This window comes from Miniopterus natalensis, chromosome 20, assembly GCF_054644295.1.
Source record: "Miniopterus natalensis isolate mMinNat1 chromosome 20, mMinNat1.hap1, whole genome shotgun sequence".
NCBI classification, from domain to species: domain Eukaryota; kingdom Metazoa; phylum Chordata; class Mammalia; order Chiroptera; family Miniopteridae; genus Miniopterus; species Miniopterus natalensis.
In genome coordinates, this window is record NC_142100.1 from 22,196,128 (window position 1) to 22,214,360 (window position 18,233).

At 53.1% G+C, this 18,233-nt stretch overlaps 1 pseudogene; it reads right to left on the reverse strand.

The window, feature by feature from the left end:
• Nucleotides 1-15,883: 15,883 nt before the first annotated feature.
• LOC148090814 (metallothionein-II, hippocampal pseudogene) lies at nucleotides 15,884-16,061 on the reverse strand (annotated as a pseudogene).
• Between the last annotated feature and the right edge of the window lie 2,172 nt (nucleotides 16,062-18,233).

The following is an 18,233-nucleotide window of genomic DNA, read 5'->3' on the forward strand; positions in this document are numbered from 1 at the left end:
ACAGTGTTATGTGCCCATTATATCTTAATGAATTAAAATAAACATATTTAGCAGCACTATTTACACTAGCTAAAGAGTAAATGAAACAGCGCAGATGTCCGTCGACGGATGAGTGGATAAACAAAGTGTGGTATAATCATAAAATGGAATAGTATTCAGCCATAAAAAGGAATGAAGTTCTGAAGCTTAAAAATATTATGCTAAATGAAAGAAGCCAGACACAAAAGGCCACAGAGTGTAGGATTCCAGTCATATGAAACGCCCAGAATAGGCAAATCCACAGAGACAGAAAGCAGATGAGCGGTAGTGAGGGGTTAAGGGAAGGCGGGGTAGGGGGAAACTTCTTAGTGGGTGGGGGGTTTTATATCGGAGTGATGTGTGCGTTTTGGAACTAGACAGAGGTGGAAGCTGTACGTCACTGCGGACCTACTAAATGCCACTGAATTATCCACTTTCAAATGGTTGATTTTCTGTTATGTGAATTTCACCTCGATACTAAAAAAATTCAGTTTTCAAAAGGAAATTAATTCACCTCAAGAAAAATACGATGTCAGTCGCAGCACAGGGCAAGTGCGGACGCGGGAAAGCGGCGAAGGCCGCGTTCAGAAAATCCGGCCCGTGCTCCCCACCGAGAGCGCCCGGCGGCTCCTCGGGGGCCCCCTGGCCCAGGGCGCGCCTCGCCGGCTTTTGTTCCCCCCTGCAGCCGGCTCAGAGCTTAAGAAGCACTTGTTGAGCTCAGCTCAGCCCGGCTTCGTTAATTGAGTTAAGGCGAGCTGAGCCGGACTGAATGTGCCAGCTGGCTGGCCTGGAGGGGATCCAGCTCGAAGATGTTAAGAATCGCACTAATTCAATAAGCTCCTGCGAGGTAGTCTGAGCCGCGGGACCCGGAGCCTTTCTTCACCTGACTTGCCCGTGTCCCCCTGGCACCTCGCGAGCCATGCGCCTGCGTAAATACAAGTCCTCTCCCCGGAACCCCCTGTGTGGGTTTGCTGAAGACACTGGGCAAGAGAGCGCGGGAGAGAAGCTGACAGCAATCCTCAGGCTCGGCTGGGCGGTGGAAGGAAGGGCCTGAAGGGAGCAGAGGGCTTTCTGTCCCTCTGTGCGCAGGGGCTGATCTACCCCTTTCTCATCCAAAGCCACTCATCATGTGTCTAGTGTCTCGATGTCACTCGGAGCCCGTTCTCTCGACGGTGATTGCCTGAGCCTGACACTGGCCCAGGACCTTGGAGAAACGGACCCATCTCTTGGCCCCTTCGTGAAGGTGAAGCGAGGCTAATGATAGTACCTACTATGTGGGGTTACTGGGAGGAGCCGATGAACCGGGATCCATCAGGCGCTTAGCATGCAGTTCCCGGGACACTAACCGCTCAGGAGGGTTAGCTGTGGTGGATGGCCAGCCCCGAGCCGCAGAAGGGTGTGTTTGAGAGACGTGGCGGGGCTGGTGCAGCTTTGCAGACGCGGGAGGCCGGAGCAGAACAGTTGTTTGTAAACATCCTAAACGGAAGCACATGGCTTGCTCATGTAAGTTCTCCTGGAGTGGTGATGTAAGCACCGGGTACAAGCAGGGAGTAGCAGGAATCCGGATGTTTTCCTCCGTTCTGGCAGGATCCTACCTACAGAGAGTCCCCAGCAGCTGCCCCCCCGGGTGCAGGGAACCCCAAGACTCAAAAAAAAAAAAAAAAGCTGCACAAATGTTTCCTCTTTCTGAGAGCAGCCTCTGGGAGGCTGTTTCATTTAGTGTTCAGATCTGCATCCTTGGCTGGGAAATCAGGGATGTGACCCGGGGCATGTGGTGGTCTCTGCCCACGGGCCCCTGACCCACCTGCAAGGCTGCACGTGGGAAGGGCAGGACATGGGCGTCCAGAGGGGGGTTTCTCAGACTCGCTCTGCACCCTGTTGCTGCACGCGTGGCCTTGGTCAGGTTCCCACATCTCTCTGAGCTATTGTTCCTCATTTGTGAACGGGTGAGAGAACAAGGGAGCTGTTTGTTTGAAATAAAAGTGTATAAAGGAAGTGAATGTACAAACAGATATGATAATTGCTGCATGGTTGAAATAGGGGCGGGGGGGGGGATCCTAGAGCCACAGCCACTGAGCGTCTGTCACCTCCCTTCTTGCTCCTGCCACTGTCTTCCTGCCTCCAGCAGCTCCCCAGATGCACATTTTGAAAACTGCCCACTAGAATGAATCCATGGGGCAGGGGTGGGACTAGAGTCCCAGGGCGGGATGGAGCAGGAGGGGATCCCTGAGGTGGTCCCAGGCAGCATGGAGAAGGTGGGGGGGCAGATCTGCATGCTGGCTGGCCTGCCCCTTACTGGCAGTGCCGCATGGGAGTATAAGACATCGGGTCTCTCTGCCCGCCCAGCATCCATTCCTCTTTCTTCTGGTAAGAGCACCCCGATAATCCTTTGGGGAACGACTCTCTCCCGCTTTGTCCATGTGGCTCTGCTCGGCTTCAAGAGCAAGCATGGGATTGGGGCCTGAACAATCAGATCAGTCCATCCCCTTGCCAGAGTCATTGGTTTAGCAACGGGGAGCTGAACCTCTCAGAGCCCCTCAGACCTAACCCTGGGACTTTAACAGAGGTAACCAGGGAAAAGCCTCGATTTGGCTGTGGGACAAGGTACAACAGGCGGAGAGAGTCCATCTAAAAATGAAACCAGTACAGGGAAAGGCAGAAGCGAGGAGGTGGAGAGAGGCAAATTCCCAAAGGCTTCACTGAGGGCCTGCGTCCAGCCCTGCCTGAAGCTAATCCAGCCCTCGCCGTGCAGTCCAATACTCCAGCACGTTTGTGTTCTGCCTCAAGTCCATTTAAGTTCGGAGTCTGTCACTTTGCAACGGAAACCTCATGACTAATACACAAGAGCAAGTTATCTCACCCCTTTAAGTTTCAGTTTTCTCATCTGCTAAGTGTCTCTGAAAATCTATAAGCCTTACCTTTAAGTGGATCTATAAACACATATATTCTATCACGGCGGCAGCTGCAGGACATTATAAGCAAGAGTGGTAAAGTATTTTGAATATTTATTAGTTCTCGGGAAAGCAAAACAAGGGTTGGTTAATATCAGTCTCTTTTATTCTCTAAATGAGGGTGGGGGAGCAACAGACAGATACATAAGTGTTCATTGCAAATGGGAGTGGAGAAAGCAGGAGGAGGCCACTTGTTAACGGGAAAATGCCATGGGGAGAGCAGTCAGGCCTCAATTTTGGATTTTCCAGTTAAATGGGAGGGGGTGCCTGCAGGGCGCTGAGGTTCCCACACTTCTGCAGGTGGGTCTGAGCCCAAGGGAAGCCCCCTAAGTCATATAAGCCCCAAGGCTCAGAGGCCAGGGAAAATCTAGGGGGACAGTTGAGAGGGATTTGTCTTAGAGCAGACGGTTTGGAGGCCCAAGCTTTACAATTGTGGGCGAACTCCCGACAGGCCATTGCAGTTCAACTTCCTTTGCATGCCATCTTCCCTGGACAGACAGATTAGCCTTTTGTGGCCCTGAGGGGTGTGTGTGTGTTCCTGGGGACTGTATCTTAGAGCACTATTGTGGTCTGCTCAGGAGCCCTTGAAATCGAAAGCCCGGAGCTCGCCTTGTCACAGCCCTCGCACAGAAATACCACCAGGGGGGATTTCCCACGGAATTTTTTTGCAACCACTCAAATGTTTCATTTCCCATTGTTTGCCAGCCCCTCTTGGAGCTTCAGCTGTCAAAGTAGCAGCAAACACAGGCTGCTTTTCCCCCAGGATCCCCCAGCGCTCGCTCTCACTTCCTCCCCACGTCGGGAAGCCGGAGTTGGCAGGATATGATCCGCTCGGCCAGGGAGTAAGGCCTGTTAGTCAGCTAGTGGAGCAAGTCAGCAGAGGAATTCCCACCCTACCTGGCCCACCCCGCTGGGGAGGCTCCGCTCTGCGCCATTCCCCCGGCGACTCATAATTATATTTATAGAAAGAAACCCCTTCCACAAGCCCAAAGCACTTGACCGAAATATACGACGCAGCTGTTACGTTTTTGCTTTTTCAGATATGAACTCGAATCATTTCTTTTCCTCGCCCAGCATATTGTAATGGAATTCCAAGTCATATTCCATACATCCGTGTTTAGAGAAGATCATCTTTGTTGATTGGAAACATCTGTTTTAGGCATGCCCTGGGCTGGGCACTTGGGGGACCCAAATATGAATAAAATGTAGCTGTCTGTGGTTTAGGAAGGTGTAGAGATTTCAAAGCAACGTGGGACACAGCAGTGACTGGAGTGTGTTCAGGGGGTATAGGTCTGAGGGGTGAGTAGGAGTAGCCAGGGGATCATATCTGTGATCTGTCACCAGCTGGTACTGTGAGGACTTGTAGTACGCATAACCCCAGGCCCCCAGACAAGGCTGGGCCCAGGTGAAAGAGCCTGAAACATCCTTTCACCAGGGCCCACCCTCTGCATAGCAGAGATTGCCCTAGTGATACATTCATTCATTCATCAAAGCCACAAATATTTATTGATTTCTTTAGGATGGGCCGATTTCTTTCTATATGCTGGGGATACAGAGGTGACCAAAATCAACCTGGCACCTCTCCTTCTAGAGTTTCCACCCCAGCGGGGCAGCCAGCCGTTAAACACACACCTACGTCAAATAGGAAGGAAATGTACAACGCAATAAAAAAACAAATGGCACATTCTGCCTCTCATCCACTGATCTCCCACTTGTTTATACCAAGTGCTGTGGGGGCTACAAAGTTGGGTCAACACACCTTGCGCAGAAAACCCCTGAGGACCAGCCAGAACTCCTGACAGAAAGAGGTGGGAGAGTGGCGATGACCATTTTCACGGCACTTCTTACACCCACGGGTGCCCTGGATCCTGGGTCCACCGCCTATTTCTACAGCAACAGAAACGGAAGCAGAGGGAAGTGGCCACTTTATTTTCCCCAAGCCACACTGTGTGTCACTATAAAGGAAATGAACACACAAAATTCCACCCTGAGGGGAAACAGAAGATTTTGAGACAGTCGTCTCAGAAAGTGGAAATTGGGGATATTTTAACCCAGGGCATGAATTTCCAACTCACATCTCTTCCCAGGGAACCTCTTTCCTCTCTGCCTCTGCATGGGTGGGTCTGAGTGTGGCCAGGGTGTGACCTGAAGTCACCACAACGAACACTTATCAGCACCTCTGACACCCTAGATATCACAATATCCCTGCCAGGGGGTATTAAAACTCCCATTTTCCAGGTGAGGAGGTCGAATCCCCCGGCCACACACCACTAGACAGTAGCAAAGCCAGAACTGGAACTCTGTCCATCTGATCCGGGGGGACCTGTGGAGCTTCTGACACCCAGGACTGCCCCCCCTCCCCCCCGGGGGTGGGGACAGGGACTTGGGAGTCCTCCTACAGGATGCTGGGGGGAGGTGGCCTGGGGAGGCGGGGCCCTGGCGGCGCTGCCCAGGAATTGGGGCCGGGCCCGCCCACTTTTTAATAAGGTGGCATCCCCGACAGACGCTCTTGTCCTTTTCGTGCGCCGGCCATCGTCACACAATAAATAAAGTCTTAGAGTAACGTGACCCGGGCCAGGCAGTAAATGATGGCACTGTCAGCTGTACACGACTGTTGAAACAAACACAGACCGTAATCATGGTGCTGTGCGGGGAGAGAGACATTTGGCAAATGAGATTCCATTTTCACATTGGTTTGTGCTGAGCATATAAATTTCCTGCAGGCCGGCCAGCGCCGGGGATGTGTAATTGATTGCCTGCATTATAATAAACAAGCCGTGACAGGTGATCATCCATCATATTCCGCTGAGCGTTCCAGCACACCCGGGGCCCGCGGAAGAGGGGGACCGCGGCGGCGAGGGGAGAGGAGGGGGCCCCCTGGGGGAGGGGAGGGCAGGGGGCCCCCGGAGAGACCCAGCGCCCCGGACGGACGGACGGACGGACGGAGCGGCGGCGAAGGAAGGGGCGGAGGGCAGGATCCGCAGGGCGGCTCGGCGAGAGTGAAAGCAATTACTGTAATTCTTTTGATTATCTAATTTGTTCTCTCTGGTCTTCGTTATGGGACCCTCCCCCCAGCCCCGCTCCAACCTAGGAGGTCCCCCTGGGGGACGCGGGAAGGCACGGAGAAGGCTCCTCCCAAGACCGAAGGGGGACCGCGGGGTGGGGGAGGGGCTGCGTCTAGTTGTAACCAGAGTGGATACATTGGGGGGAAACCTCGGGAGGGGGAGGGGAGGGGGAGGGGAGGGGGAGGGGTGCGCGCGCGCGCGCACGTGCGTGTGCAGGTCTCGGCTCTTTTTTTGCACCGCGATGTCTCTGATCAGATGGATAGGAACCAGTCTCTTTAAAGAAAGAAAATTTAAAGGGTGTTTGAAAAAGAAAAAGAAAAAAAAAAACACAAGTGCAAAGTTCCTTTTATTGGAAAAAAGGAGAGAATCCGAGCTGGCATCGGGCCTGGTTCCAGAAGCCGGTCGCGCGGCGCTCTCTCGGCCCCGCCTGGTCCCCGCCCACAGCCTCCCTCTGCCCTTGGCCCGAGGCTGGGGGTCGCACCGGAGCTGCTGGGGAGCACCCGCCCCCCCCTCGCGCCTCAGCCTGGACGGACGCGAGCGGAAGCACGCTGGCGTGTGAAGGGCAGAAAGACGAATGAAGAGCTCTCCAGCCAGCACGGGCATTAAATAAGCACTTACATGATGCACAAGCCAAGGCCCGCAGCAAGGGGGTGGCGAAGAGCGGGCACTGGGCGGGGCTCGTCTCAGACTCGCCCCCCCGGTTCTCACCCAGCCCATCTCCCGCCCTCCCATCCCCACCCATCAGGCGCGGTCTCATCGGCTCCGGGTACCAGAGGCTGAGCGCAGGAGGGAGGCTGGGATCCCGGGAGCCCGGCGTGGGGGGGCGGGGCCGCGCTAGCACTGGGGGCGGGGCCTGGGCGGGGCTTAGCCGGGGGCGGGGCAAGCACAGAGGAAACACGGTGACACTGGATGGGCCACGATGCTTCTCGCTGCACGATGCTTCCAGGAGTCCTCTGCCTTTTATGAGAGCATTGACAACTGTGATCCCTGACCTTCGAGATCGCTGTTAAAGTCACCGCTTTTTGGAGGATCTGTTCAAGGGCCCCCCCCCCTTCTAAAAGCTGTGGCCTCAGCCCCAGCAGCGTCTCTGGGTGACCTGTGTTGTCTTTGAAAGATTAATAAGTCGTAGGGTGGCCAAGTGGCTCAGTCGTTTGGAGCGTCATCCCCTGCATTGAAAGGTTGTAGGTTCGATTCCAGGTCAGGGCACATAGCTAGGGTTGTGGGTTCAATCCCAGTTGGAGCACATACGGGAGGCAACCGATAGATGTTTCTCTCTCACATCGATGTTTGTTTTTCTCTTTATCTCTCTTCCTCTCTCCTTAAAAATCAATAAAAGTATATCCTTGGGTGAGGATTTTTTTTTAAAAAAAGATGAACAAGTCGTTTGGGTCTCTGAAGAACCCCAGGAGGTAACTAGAAAGGGGGCTATGGTCCCGATATGCTTATTTCTTCACATCTCTCCACAGCAACCTATGAAGTAGGTCTTAGGCTCCCGATCTTACAGGGGAAGAAACGGAGGTACAAAGAAATGAAGTTACTTGCTCGAGGTCTGGCAGTGAAAAAAAAATTAAAATTAAATCCAAGAGTCCAAGAGTCTTCCTCCAGCATGCTTTATAACACACTTCTTTGAGCCCTGTAAATAAGTGCACAAATGTATACGAGGGAGCAGAGTTGAGTCTCTTTGGAATGACAGTGTAGCCAACCCCTCACCAAGCCCTCCTGCTTTTAACGTCTACATATCGCCCAAATCTGCCCACTCCTTTCCACCACTACTCTGCCCTTGGCCCAAGACATCTCTCTCCTGGATCATGACTCCCACCCGCTCACTGGTCCCCCTCCTAACACTGTGGCCCACTCCAACCCATTCTCCACCGGTAGCCAGGATGGCCTGCTCACTGTCCAGACCCTTCACCAGATGGTTTGGCCCTTAGCTCCATCTTTTAAAAAAGTATTATCATCATTATTATAGTGAAATACACATAACATAAAATTTACTATGTTGACCATTTTAAAGTGTAGATTCACACTGCTGTGCAAGCGTCACTACTCTCAAGTCCAGAACAATTTAATCACTCCAAACGGAAACCCCCTTTCCCATTCTGCCCTCCCCAGCCCCTGGCGACTACCGACCTACTTCCTGTCTTTATGGATTTGCCTATTCTGCGTATTTCCTATAGATGGAACGCTACAGTATGTGGTATTTTATGACTCCTTTAGCCTAGCATAACGTTTTTAATGTTCACCCATGTCGTAGCGTGTGTCAGGACTTCCTCCCTGTTTATGGTTGCATAATATTCCGTTGCATGGATAGACCACATTTTGTTTATCCACTGATGACCATCTGGGTTGTTTCTGACTTTGGGCTGTTATAAGTAGTGCCCCGATGAACATGTGTGTGCAGGTTTTTGTCTGAACATCTGTTTCCAATTCCTTTGGTGTACGCTTAGGAGTGAAATTGCTGGGTCATGTGGCCATTGTGTGTTTAACTTGTTGTGGAGCAGCCAAGCTGCCTTCCACAGTGACTCCATCATTTCGCATTCTCACTAGCAGGGTAAAAGGGCTCCGGTGGTCCACATCCTTGCCAACACTTGTTAGTTTCCATTTTTTCATGGCCATCCTAGTGGGTGTGCCTAGCTCCATCTTTTAATTCCCCCCTTCCCTTACTACTCTGGCCTTCTGCATCCTCAAACATACCACTTTCTCTTAAAAGGGGCCTTTACAAATACAGCAACTTCCACTTTTGCTCATCTCCAAAGCTAGGTCAGACCCCTATAACGACACATCTCAGTCCCATCTCCTTCCTTTCATAGCTCCCAACTCAGCTGTAAGTTTACATTTCCTTGTGCAATTACTGATTAATGTCCATCTTTTCTTAACCTGACTGCAACCTCCCCCAAGCAGGGACAATTCTGCTTTAGCTGTCGCTGCATCCCCCGCACTCAACATGGTCCCAAGTGAACTCTAGGTGCTCAATAAACACCTAGAATTTGGTGCAGGACAGACGACCATTGAATAAAATCCAAGTTTGGGTCCTACGTCCCTGTGAATTTCCCTTTTCTTTGTTCACTGCTCCGTGGACTTAGCCGACCTCAGTAAATTAGGGACCGAAAACCCTGCTTTGCCCCTGAGGAATTTGGGGGCTGACGGGATTCCGGTTGCAGATTAATGCTCACTAACACCCCCCTTCGGAGCCAGGGCGCCGCTGGCCTGGGATTTGAGCCTCGTATGGGAATTGTGTCGATTCCACCCCGCAGTGCTGCCGAAGGGTTAGGAACGTGAAATATATTTGCCTGGTGTAAACATGACCCCTAGCGTGACAGGGTGATCCCTGTGCTTGCCAAGCCATTAATTTTTATGTAATAACAGCGACCACAACCCGCTGCATTTCTCCCCCGTTCCCAGTCATTCCTAAGGTCAGATCTGTGGGATTGTGAGAGACAAAAAACCCCACAAACCTTATAAACTAGAATGTAGCGATTCCCTGGGCTTACAGCTCAGCTCCTACACGCAGCTCCAAAGAGCTGAAAATCGAGGATTAGGAGCCCATACAGCGACTTTCTTCCAAGCAACTCCAAGTGCTTCCGACGATCTTTATCCTCGTGAAGTCATTAGCGGTCGGATATCACCATGCCCATCTCGAAGGCTGGGAAACAGAGGCCCAGAGATTTGGAGGCTACTTGGCCAGCCCCCCACCCCCGCCATAAGGGAGCAGCAGGCTCCAGGGAGGAGCCCCTCCTCGCCCATCTTTCTAGCCCTTGCCCTCTCCATTAGCCTGATTAGGACAATTGATTTACTCATTCTTAGTGGTTGAGGGGGGGGAAAGAAACCCAACATGCCATTTGTGTGATATAAATATCTCTGGAAAAAGCTAAAAAACATTGTGTCATACATATTTTCTTAATACCACAGTTAATCACACATGTCCAAGTGCACAGTTCCATCAGCCCAGGGGGGGGATGGGGTGGGGGGACTCGGGAGAGATTTAGCTCCAGAATCCTCAGGCCCAGCTAAAGACACGCTGGTGGGTTTTTTTTTTCTTTAGCGTGTAGCTTTTAGAGAGGCCTCTGGAGGTCACAGAAGGTTGGTGTCCGGCCAGAACATGGGGCAGGTGGGAAGCGAGGGTGCCGGGTGGCTGACCAACTGGCCAGTTCCCAAAGAAAAAAGATGGGTGTTGTCATTTTCTCTCCCTTTCTCCCCGGACTCACAGAAGGATTTGGATCTTCCAGTGGTTTCTCTCCTCCCCTCCCCCCATCATTAAAAAGCCTTTAATCCCAGTGATTCTACTGTTAGGAATTTAGCCCAAGGAAATAATTAAAGGCCTGTAAAAAGATTTAGTCTTCACAACAGGTAGACTTCGGTGAAAGAAACAACCTCCAGAGCCTGCCAACCAGGGCTGATTGATAAGTAAATTATGTGGTACATCCCCCAAAACCCTGCTCAGATTTGAAAAAGAAAAAAGACTGGAAGGATATAAACCGAGGTGTTGCACAGTTTGTCTCTGGGTGTGGGAATGTGGGCGATTTGCTTTCTTTTCTGTGGTGAGTTCTTGTTTGGGGACGATCTGTTTAAAACCAACTTTCATTCGGTGGGTTCTAACAGAAATTTTATGAAATCGCTAAGATTTATAAGTCAAAGATGGAACAGAAAGGGCACAGAAGTAAAGGCCCGGAGGCGAATTAGGGTCGAGGAGGGAGGCAGCCTGACCGGAGCGCGAGATTCCAGATGCCGAGTGCCGAGAAATACGGCGGGTTTGTGGGTTGTGGACGGACTGTGTATCTTTCGAAAGCCAAAGGGAGGGAAGCACACTGGATGTGACAGGCAGTTGGGAGCCACTGTAGATTCTTAAAAAAGAAAAGGCACAGGCTGTTCCAAGTCAGACCAAGTAGAGACAGTCCAAGAAGTGAGTGAGCTGGGAGTGAGTCTGACAGCCTCGTAATTCTTGCGTGGCAGGATCTCATTCCTTTGGCTTTGGGGGCAGAGGGTTTTGAAGAATCACAGAACTCGAAAGAAGTCCTGAGATTGCTTTCATTTGATGGATAGAACAACTGCAGCTTAAAGAGGTAAACAGATTGTTCCCAGACACAGAGCAAGACTGGCAACCAGGGGTCCTTGTTCCCGGCTCAGTCCCAGCCCACTTCTCTGCTGCTCCATCCCAGTTCTGAGATGTCAACCGCATATCCCACGTCCTAGGAGAACTGAAGACCCTGGCATACTTCCTGGAGTTCCCCCTAAAATCTCATCTTTCCATCCATCCACCCACCCATCCATCCACCAACACAAAGCACCAATTAGGAGATAGCCATGCTAAGTGTTAGAGTGGGGAGATGACGATAGTACATAGTAGATGCTCAATAAATATTTGTGGGAGTGAAGGGGGGAGAGAAGGAAGGAAGAAGAATACTTCCTGCCCTCAGATGGCTGGAGATCTGATTTGGGGGACAGATGCAACCTTCTATGGGGGAGGAAAGCCATGTTTTCTCAGAGATATGAACTCATGTTAGCAGGCCCAGGGAAGACACACAACAGAACCAAACCAAAAAAAGTCGACTTCCAACTTCTATAAAAATCATTTAATTTAACTAACATTTAGGGAGTCCCTAAAATGGGCCAGATTGGGGATGAAAGTTTCGACGATTTCTCCGTGGGTCACATGTGAAACCCAAAATGGACAGAAGAAGGGATCGTGGAAGAAGAAAACCCAAGGAGGCCCCAGGCCCCCAGAAAGGACAAATGCTGTTCGTTTCTTTGAACAACTCTGACCTCTCAAACTCCAGTCACTTCGTTTCATTTTTCCTTTGGCACACAGGTCCTGGGCCCCACGGCTCTGGCCTGAGGGGGGGAGGGCCAAGCCTAAGCCACCGTCGGAGCCTCCCGCCAGCCCCGCCCATCACCATTTCCCTTTTCCAGTTACACAGGCTTCTGGGGCCATTTCAACCTCGCGTTGCCAAGTGAACATAAATCCAGAGGCCACAGCTCCGGGCTCTTTGAGAAACTCCGAGGAACGGACGTCGCAGAGCCTTTCCAGGGGGCGCACGGGGAAGGGAGGGGAAACAGGCCTAAGGAGAAAGTTCCATGTGGTTCCTTTAATCACCGGGTGGGAGGGGAGAAGGGAAAGTTCAAACAGAGCCCCGCCAGCCAGGCCGAGAAGCCAGCTCTGAGCTCCACTGTTTAAGCAACTGCTGTTGGCATCACCAGGGTTTGTCTTGGCCCAAACCTGCCCTGGGAAACAAGAGAAGCTCACGCTCTTGGAATTCGCTCCCTTAACGATTCACTCGGCAACTTGGCTTCGGTGGACAATTAAAAAAAATAAAGAAAGAAGGAAGGAAAGAGAAAAGAAGGGAAGGGAAGCCATCGAGCATTTGGCTGAGTGTGTGCTCCCCAAACTCATCAGCTCGGGCTGGACTCGGCCATCGGGAGACTGTCTGTGAACAGCGGCTTCCTAGAGTGATTCTCAGTGAGATGGAGGAGCGGCGACCTGGAAAGTTCTGGTCCTAATGCCGTCTGCTGCACTCTGCAGGCCTCGGAGAGGGGCCCTGGGGAAACAATAGAAGCACCAGGTGTCACTCAAACAGTTGTCTTTTATCTGTGGCCCCGTACCAGCAGGTCTCACCCCTCATCGCATGGGGTCCTGCGGGAGACTGGCCAGGGTGGCTCTCCAGCCCCTTTGTATAGGTCCAGTGAGATGGGCCTGGGCTTTTCATAAGGCGTGGCAAAGGTCAGTTCAATCTGACAGCAACCCCTGTGACCCCCACACCCCTCTCCCCTGGGAGATCAACCTGAGGAACCCGCCCTCCACACCCCACCCCTGGGGTGCAGGTGAGCCACCCCGGAGGGTCTGCGTCGGGGCGCACAGCCAAGGAATCAGCCGACGCGGGTCTGCCTGTAGGCCCCTTTCGGTGTCCCTGCCATAGCCCCGACGTCCCCCGCCACCTCCATGGAGAAGGCACCGTCTTGCCTCCGTTGTCCCCGGTGCGTGTGAGGGAGGGAGGAATGGACACTCAGGTGCCCCCGCCTCCGGCCCCCCAGCAGGGCAGGTGGTGCGTGAACCTGATCGTGCCAGTGATTGCGCCCCCACCACCCTCCCGCTCACGGGTTTGCTTAGAGGATGCCTGTGTCTAGAGGGCCGGGGAGGCCCGGAACAGCCTTTGAAGGTACCCAGCCAACTGAATTTAATTAAACGACAGTTGCAGAAGCCAGCAGCATTCTCCTAAGAAAGGAATACGACTTCTGAAAGTCCCCCGACCCTGCCGTGCAGCCCATTTCCTGCGCTTCAGACCACGTCATAAAGCTGTCTGTGGGGTGGTTTCCTCTCGCCAAGGATCTGGCTGGCAAGGCATTTAAAAAAAATTATTTTAAAGCCAGCATCACTGTCTCATCTTTCTTAGGTTAGGCGTGTCATGACCCTCCCCTTACACTGCGTTTCTTGCTTCCCAAAGCTGCAGTTGTAGGACCTTGGCCTTTTCAACTTGGTCTCGTGGATGGCCTCAGAGGCCGTCATCTTGGAGAGTCATCCCCCCACCAGCTGAAGACTAGGGCAGCACCCCCCCCCCCGAAACCAATGTTGGTTGTGTTAGCAGACGAGGTAGGGTACAGTGGTGGCTGAGAAATATTCCTGCTTCTAAACATACTTATCGGCCATTCACTCGTCAAGAGTTGAGCCCGTGTTGTGTGCCAGGGGCTGGGGAGATCACGGTGAAGGAGACAGCGCAGCTCTGCCTTCCTGGAGCTTTATAAGGTCGAGGGAGAGAGATACTAACCACATAAGCCAGTGAAGACACAAAACAGTTACAGATTGTTATAAGTGCTAAGAAGAAAGAAACAGATGGCTGGGGAATCGTGGAGGGATATTCTTAGATAAAGTCAAAGAAAATCTCTCTGAGAAAGTGACATTCAAGCTGAGGCCTCAAGGATGAGGCTGAGCCAGACATGGGGAGAGCCAGGGCAAGAATAGTCCAGAGCGGCAGTGCAAAGGCCCTGGGGTGGGAAAAGCTTGGCAAGAGCCAGGAACTGGCAGGAGGTCAGAGTTGCTGGAGTGTCACGAATGACGAAAGAGTGAGTGGCGAGGGCTGAGGAGAGGAGGGAAGGCAAGATGCGGGGCCCTGCTGGGGCACTGGGACCACTGTAAAGAGTTTGGATTTGACTTAAGGGGGTGGGGGTGGAGGGGCTGAAAGGTACGGGGAGGTGTCCACATACAAGTGTGTCGGATGAATGTGTGATTTGTAAATAGTCTTCCACTTGGAAGCTTAGGCATCAAAGTCTTCTGCAAATCTGAATTCTCAGGGGCCTCATTAGCACCGCCACTCCGTTGGCCCTTTTCATACACTCCTAGAAATGAGCTGCAAAGAAATGGTTATCAGAAGACCCAGGCTTGGGTCTGCCAGGGCCTGCCCTGCCTGACTCCACGGGGGTACCGTGTTCACTGTGTTCTCTGCAGATGGCCTTCCTTGGAGGACAGCGTGGGATTGGATGAAGTGGGGCCACTAGAGTCGTGCAGGGGCGGGGTGGGTCCGGTCCTGGTCCCAGCCCTGACACTCACTAGCTGCACAACCTGGGTCTCTTGTTTCACGGTTGTCCAGAACTTTCAAACGAAGGAAGTAAAAGCACAGTATCTGAACGTGGTAAAGAAGGGTCGCTAACTGGGGTCCTAGGATGGATGGGCTTCTGGGATCGGTGGACCCCCTGAAATTGTGAGGTGTGTGTTGTGTGCCTGCATCCACCGGTCAGAGCGTTTCTCAAAGGAGAGGATCCAGAACTCTCCCTCAGTCTCTCAGAGACTCAGGATCCGCCAGAGGTTAAAGGATGTTACACGCCCGGCATTGGAACTGCTGTTTGCCCTCGGAGTCGCTCTCTCGCTCTGAGGTCCAGTTAAACATTTGCTCGTTCGTTGGCGGCTCGTTTCCTCTCCTGAGTGTGTAAGCCGATTGGTGGCAGGAGGCTGTCGGCACTGACCCCTCCCTCTCACCTTCCGTCATGCTAACCCCTGGCTTCCCATGGACCCGGACCGCCCGGCAGAGATCCACCAGCCCAGGGCCGAGCCCCCACGCTGTGCACGCAGGAGGCCCTTGGGTCCCTGCTGTACCGGTGGCTCAGAGTAGGTGTAACGAGCTAAATCGATGTGAGCTTTTCTTGAGCCGGCGATTGCCTCACTCCTCCCAGGTAATCAGATGTCTTAATCCAGATACGCAGCATCTGCAGGCTGCCCCGAGGAGCAATTGCTAGTGGTGGGTGGGTGGGTGGGGGATTCTGGCACCACGTTAGGTCCACGGGGAAGGTGTTCTCGTTTGCGGGAAGAGCAGATCTGAGAGCTTTTAACTTCCACCCACTCACCCACAGAAGGTTGACCCCGGATGGCTTATGCACGTCTGCGCCCCACACACATCCAGCATAAGCATAGCACCCAGCGCACTATGGGCACTTAACAAAAGCAATAAATAAATAATGGTCATTTCCAGCCCATGCACCCGCCCCGCCCTCTGGGGGATCCTAACGCAGTGCACTCGTGCCTGACTGGTTCTCCCCCCTCTTCCTGACAATACTAAAGTTAATGACGTTGCATCTTTCTTCTCAAAAGCTCCAATCACTCGGCTGTAATTATCTCTTCAACCTCCTTTCTGAGCTAGGTGCTGGCGGGGTGTTCGACAAGGAAACTGAGGCTAGGAGAGGAAATTCTTCGACACCTTCCCTACGAATGGGTGCGAGCGAGGGATTCTGGGTGGGCTTGGATCTGCACGGCGGGCTTCGACTCATCTACTTTTCTTGGCTTCCAGAGCAAAGCCCACGGTGGAGAGAAGCTATACAATCGGAAGAAGGGTGGCCCCGGGAAACCAAGAGGCCTGCTCTTGGCTCTAATTAGCTGCGCTTGTCCGATGCTCCTTCGCAGATGCAACCCTGGGTGCACTAGGCGCAGCCAAGTAGGGCAACGGGAGCAGCAGCTCTTCTTGCAGGAGGCGCATTTGCAGGCTTTGCATTTGCAGGAGCCGGCACAGGTGCAGGAGCCACCGGTGGCGCAGGAGCAGTTGGGATCCATGGCGAGCTAAAGCCGTGGCGGGAGTCCTGGGACGGACAGATGCAAAATGGATCTCTGAGACTTCGAGGAGGCGTGGCTTGCGTGTTTATTTTAAATCCATCCCCTCCTTTACATCCTTGTTAGCAACTCTATAAAATGATTCCACTATAATGTGTTATGACTAACCAGGAGTAACGTGTTACAAGATGAGAGAGGCAGAGAAAGTCAGTGAGCTAGGTCAAGGCCACACAGCTTCCATTAAAGGATGAAACTCAGGAATCCTTAAACGTCGAGTTCAAGTAGACCCTTGCAACTAATAATAGCAGACACGAATTGATCTCTTACTATATGCCAAGCATGCGCCCGGGGTTCTGTGGGGGTTGTTGGAGTTAACCCCCCCCCCCGCAACCTCTCTAGGCTGAACTCTGTTAGTGTCCCCACCGTTTACATGAAGACACAGAGGCACAGAGAGGCTGGGACTCCTCCAGCTATTAAGTGTCAGAGGAAGGCTGTGAACTTGCCCAGAGTACAGAGCAGATGCTTTTAATTATGCTTCCTGCTTACTAATTTTCAAAACATCCATAGTCATTCTTAGCCCCATTTTGCAGATAAGAAAACTGAGGTTCTGAGAGGTTTCTATTTGTGACCGCTGCTGGGGGCGGGGGGGGGGAGGTGGTCAGGATTATTGGCTGCAAAAGTTAAAGGGGCCCCCGAAACTCACTGATCAAGATGAATAATAGTATTTAATGCAATATATTTTTTTAAAACTCAACATTAATGTCCAAAGTCCGCAATGAACAAAACATGGAACATTTAAAGACAGGAGTCCGCCTTGTGTTTGCAAAACCTCACCTACTGCACCGGAATCCCAGTCCTGTCTTTATTTAAAATTTTCATAATTGGTTCACCCATTTTTTTTGGCATTACTCTTCAGTTCTTAGAAATAGTGTATTAAACTTTTATTTCTCCTGATTACTGAGATTTTTTGGCTGGCCCTTAAAGTTTGTGCCCTGGCAGCTGCCTTACTGGCCTCACCCTGCACGGGGCTCCGCGGTGCTTCCTCTCACAGCTGGCTCCTGTGGCTGGCTGTGCCAGGCCCCCTCGTCCTGGGCTTCTTTCCTCCTCGCAACAGTCCTGGGAGGCCAGCTTGCAGCTACTGCGGATCAGAGAGGTCAAGAGCTTTGTTTAAGGTCACACAGCAGAGGGGTAGCAACCCAACCCACCCAGGCCCCCTGGAGGAAAGGAGGGAGGGAAGAAGGCAGGGAGGCAGCTCCTGGCGCTGGGAAGCCGGACTGGATGACCTCGGAGTTCCCAGCACCCCGAATTCCAGCTTCCCACCATCCCACTGTTTCCCAAGAAACAGCCGAGGACTCGGTGGGAAGCTGAGCCTGAGCCCCAGCCTAGGCCCAGACGTGGGCCTGGGGAACCGGGGCAGGGGCTCCAAGGACACCTCGCGTCTGGAAAGGGTGTCCGCAGGCTGGCGCGGGCCCGGCGCCCCGCTCCCCACCCACCGCGCCAGAGTGGCCTTGGGAGCAAGAGGCCTTGTGTGGCAAGAAAGCGGTTGGTAATAAGCAGAATTGAGTTTTCATGGGGTTCGCACAGATAGAAAGAAATCAAATTAGGGCCTAATTGGCATGCAGTAGGCGGCGCGAGCTGTGGCGGGGCCGCACACCTGCGCTGGGACACCTGTCCGGCCTGCGCGGGGCGGGGGGGGGACCCCTGGTGCGCAGGAACCCTCTCTGTAGGTGACACCTTCTCCCCCGCCCTTGCTCCCCCCTCCCCCTCCCCGGCCCCCGGAGAACCCGGGCACTGCCTGGGAACACGCATCTCACCGCACGCTCAGCACCAGCCCCTCGCGTTGACCCCTCTCCTTGGAAACGCTGGAGCAGGGCGCAGGGCTTTTTGGTTTTGTATTGATGGGAAAGAAAGAGGGGTGCAGGGGAGGTGACCAGGGGAAGGGACGCGAGAGAACCGAGAACGCCGGGCTGAATCATGAATCGCAGGCGCAGCAACGGTGACACTGGGCGCAGACCCAGAGCCAGGCCTCGGCTCGATGCACCAAGGCTCCGATTTACACCGTGACTCCTGGGGCGGCGGGTGCCCCCCTTCCTCTCCCCTTCACGCGGCAGGAACCCGACGCACAGAGAGGCTGGTTGGGTTGCTTCCCCGGAGTTGCCCAGCGAGGACACCATG